The sequence below is a fragment of the Elephantulus edwardii genome, unplaced genomic scaffold, assembly GCF_000299155.1.
Source record: "Elephantulus edwardii isolate Elephantulus edwardi_28Jun2011 unplaced genomic scaffold, EleEdw1.0 scaffold00063, whole genome shotgun sequence".
In the NCBI taxonomy this organism is placed as follows: Eukaryota; Metazoa; Chordata; class Mammalia; order Macroscelidea; family Macroscelididae; genus Elephantulus; species Elephantulus edwardii.
Window position 1 is genome coordinate 15,961,207 of NW_006399813.1, and position 4,624 is coordinate 15,965,830.

At 44.0% G+C, this 4,624-nt stretch overlaps 1 pseudogene across 1 annotated transcript; it reads left to right on the plus strand.

Annotated features, from left to right (window-relative positions):
* The first annotated feature begins 3,988 nt into the window (after positions 1-3,988).
* LOC102859560 lies at positions 3,989-4,334 on the plus strand (annotated as a pseudogene). Its single transcript, XR_438899.1, has one exon. The product of XR_438899.1 is annotated as a macrophage migration inhibitory factor (glycosylation-inhibiting factor) pseudogene (transcript).
* The last annotated feature ends 290 nt before the right edge of the window (positions 4,335-4,624 follow it).

Below are 4,624 nucleotides of genomic sequence, written 5' to 3' on the forward strand. Positions count from 1 at the left end.
TGAAGACTGCAGTCCTTAACTTTCTGCAGCAAATGCTTCAGGTCCTCCTCAGTTTTGATCCTGTGTCATCTGCTTAATGTAAATTGTTGATGAGTCTTCCTCCAATCCTGATGCCATATTCCTTCTCTTAAAGTCCAGCCTCCTGAAAGATCTGTTCCGCATACGCATGGAAAGGTCTGGAGAAAGAACTCATTCCTAAATCACTCCTATCTTGATTTTGAACCATGCAGTGCTTCCTTTCTCTGTTTGAACAACTGCTTCCTGGTCTAAGTATAGGTTTTGCATGAGCACGGTCAAGTGTTCTGGGATTCCCATTCTTCTCAATGTTCGCCACAATTTGTTATGATCCACATGGTCAATGCCTTTGCATAGTTAATAAAAGTAATTGCTTCTTTATCTTTCTATTTGCCATGCATTTTCACCCACTCCATTGTTCTCTGTGAAACTTTGGGAGAAATAGGAACACAAGGACATCAAGGAAATAGGATATGAATGCCAGAAACCATCGGGGCTGGTCAGCAGCCTGGCAGTTGTTTGTGGCACATGATTTGGGATGGGAGAGAAGGGAAATAGAATAACTTTTTTTTTTCATCCCAAAACATCCTATGAAAATGAGTCCTGTGACTATTGAGTTTTCTCACCAGTCAATTCATATTACCGGAACCCTGATAAACCATCACGGTGCTAATCAGAGGCCATAGTACACAGGAGGTGACTCTACGTTGTTTGTGTTCAATGTCATGGTCTACTGCTCTCCAACTGCAGTCCCTCAGACACTTGATTGAAATTTTTGGGCCTTAGCATTTTAATTTAAAAATTGGTTATAAAAATACTTTTTACCCAACAGAGAAGTAGGAGGACTCAATGAGATGAAGTCTGCTAAGTATCTGGACCATTTCAATAGTTGTAATGGATTCCACACTTACTCATGGAAACTCTGTGTCTTAGGGCAGAGCCGGGCACAATAGGGGGTTTGGTGGCTGAATTTTCAGAATTATATCATTAGGCCTTTCTTCTGAGGTGCCTTTGCGTGAACTTGACCTACCAACTTTTAGGAGGTGTAGCAGGTTAGCATGTTAATATTTTGTACTGCTCAAGAATTTTGAGACAGTGACAGCACTCAATAATCCATGATGCAGGTGAACTTTTGAGAAAGCATGAGTTTAGAGATTGCCTAGATCAGTGGTCAGTCTGTAAGCAGAGTTTCAGGTGAAAATTACCAGGAAAGTTTATTAAAATACAAATGTCCAGACTTATACTACATGGGAAACACTGGAGACTGAGCAGACTTCTTTTCCCAAATTGGGGAGAAGTTGCACGCAGACTACCATTGTCTCCTACCTCCATGGGAACTGACATACCAGAATATTAAGTCCTGATCCACGTGATGCCAAAACCACCAAGAGACCAAGGGATGCAGGGGAAAGACAAAGACTGTGAGGTCAGACAGATTCTGAAACTCAGACCTTGTCACTATCTCTGAATCTCTGTTTCTCTATCTTTATAACAGAGATCAGTACTGCTTTCTTATGAATTTATTAAGATTAATTAAGGCCCAGCACTTATGGCCCTGACACTTGCTGGTCAGCTGGTGTCAACATCACCGCTCTTCCTAGGATGGAAGCTTCACTTGGTTCAACCAAGTGCCCTCTGACAAGATGAGAGGTAAAGCATCCTGGGCAACTACTGAGCCATTCAGCTAAATAAACATGTGGCATTTAGGTGTTTACTGTTGTTGTTGGGTGCCACTGAGTCAAGTGTGACTCATAGTGAGCTTATATAAACATAAATCTCTATACCACACCAGATCTGAACCTTGTTCTTTCCTGTGCCATCTTTCTCACCTTTGCCATACTTGAGTTCATTAGTATAGTCACTGTGTCAATCCATGTGGTTGAGGACCTTCCTCTCTTTCACTGAGCCTCAATCTTTCAAAGCATGATGTCCCTTTCTGAGGGAAACAATATGCCCAAAGTATGTGAGATGAAGCTTTGCCATCCTTGCCTCTAAGGGGTGGTTGGCTGCACTTTCTCTAGGACATATTTATTCTTTTGGAAGTCCATGAAATATTGAGTACTCTTCTCCAGTACCAAAACTCAAAGGCACTGATTCTTCTTCTGTTATCCTTATTTATTGTCCAGATCTCAGATGCAAAGCAAGTGCCACCCAGGCCCCATCCTGACATGTGGGCACAACTGGGGCCAGAGAGGGCTGTCCTGCCCAGGATATTGGTATGCCTGAGTTTCTATGGCTTGATGCTGAAGGTGCAACACCTGCTAGTTTGTTGTATTGAAGGAATAATTTTGATGCTGCTGTTTATTTTCTTAATTATTATTAATTTTAATGAAAGTTCACAGAGACTTAGGGTTTCCAGTCATTCATTGTTGCACTTTTCTCCCTGCCCACTCTTTCCCCTCCAGTTCACTTTTCTCCTTGATAAGTAAAAGAAAAACTCTTTCATTGCTATGCAATCCCTTCCCCCATGTCCACTGCACTGTGCAGCCATCATTCTGGACTCCTGTCATTACAATAATACCTAATCATATATCCCTTTTAAACAGTTCTCTCCCTCATCTGTTGCAATACATTATACATCATTCCTTCCCTTCTTCTCTGTCTTCCCTCATCCCTAATGTCAATCCTGTTTTACACTAGTGGCCCTATGCAGTATTTGTCCTTTTGTGACTGAGATATTTCACTCATTGCTGTTTATTTCATAGCTTGTTAGTGTATATGCTTACTTGTTTATCATCTGTTCTGATTAAAATAGAACTTGTCTGTCAGTTTTCTGTACTAGGGTGCAGTGTAAGCCTAAAAGTTTACTTTTTTTGGCCATATGTTAAGCCCCCTCTTATCTCCAACTACCTTAATTTGCAGACACACAGTCTTGCAAATTACAAACAGCTGTGGGAAGAGAATAAGAGCAATAGTGCTTCCCACACTGAGGAACAAGATTTGTGGGAGCAAGACTTGGGTGGCAAGACTTATGGAAGACTGGAGCATGACCCTGATGATAGCAAGACTCTGGTAGTGAGACCCTAGTGATGGTGGTGAAGAGACTATGACATTACTGTGGAGAAACTGTGGCAAGGTGTCACCTGAGGCTTTTTGTATTTGTGCTCTCTACAATTAAAGGTTTTGCTGTTCTTGACAGATGCATAAGGAGAAGCTGACTTATAACTGCTCTAGGGCAAACCTTGGATGATTGAGGAAACCAGAGGTTTCTTGAATTTTTATTGCTGAACCAGGACTTTCCCTGAACTTGGACTTACATTGTGAAATACTCTTTGCCTCTCCCATGATGGACAGTGTTTGCTGGAACTTCCCGATTAAAACAAGCTTGGAAGCAGGAGTGGCGTCCAATTCCAAAATGGCTTGCCTCCAGAAACTCTATGAACAGTGCTCAGGTCTTTCATTCATAGGGTCACTATGAGTCATCTATGACTCAATGGCACTTAACAACAATAACAAGTGTCCAACTTGCTTTCCTAATAAAACCCATTTTCAATATCACAACTGTGAGTCTGTGAGTCAACAATGAATAAATGAAACTCTTGTTGCTAGTATAGGTCTGGAGGCACCATGGAGCTGGGCTATGGGCTCTTGATTTGCTTTCTGCTCTGCGCTGGTGAGAGGCTGTGTTATTCTGACTCCCTCTGGCCCTTTTAGAGAGATGTTCACGTCTCTGTGGCCCCATATCCTCTTTCTTGCCCTTTAGCCATGGAGTAATTTGTGGATTACTGTGATTCTGGAAACTATGCCACCAATATTGCAAATGCTAGTCAGACAGTGGTCAGGTTTCAGTGAAACTTCTGGATAAAGACAGACTAGAAAGCAGGACTGGCCTTCCAATTCTGAAATAACAGGCCTTCAAAAATCCTATGAAACAGAGGGACATGGATAGTTACGGTATTAGAGAGAGAGCCCAAATAGAAAGTCACTAAAAGAGAAACAGCTGCAGACGCCACGCTCACTACTCTCCGCCATCATGTCGATGTTTGTGGTCAACACGAACGTGCCTCGCGCATCCGTGCCCGACGGGCTGCTCTCTGAGCTTACCCAGCAACTGGCGCAGGCCACCGGCAGACCGTCCCAGTACATCGCAGTGCAAGTGGTCCCAGACCAGCTTATGGCTTTCGGTGGCTCAAGCGACCCGTGCGCTCTGTAGCCTGCACAGCATCGGCAAGATCGGCGGCTCGCAGAACCGGACCTACACCAAGCTGCTGTGCGGTCTGCTTTCCCAGCGGCTGCACATAAGCCCCGACAGAGTCTACATCAACTACTATGACATGAATGCAGCCAACGCGAGATGGAACAACTCCACTTTCACCTGAGGGCCACACTCTCACCTGCCTTGGTCTGTAGTGGCCCTGCCCTTGGTGGAGTTAAGCCCACCTTCCCGTCCCGCAGGGTCTACATCAATTACTATGACATGAACGCGGCCAACGTGGGCTGGAACAACTCCACTTTCGCCTGAGGGCCACACTCGCCTGCCTTGGTCTGTAGTGGTCCTGCCCTTCAGGTCCCAATCTAGCCCACCTCCCTGTCAGGAGAAATGAATGGTTTAGAGAAGAAGAAGAAGAAGAAGAAGAAGAAGAAGAAGAAGAAGAAGAAGAAGAAGGAG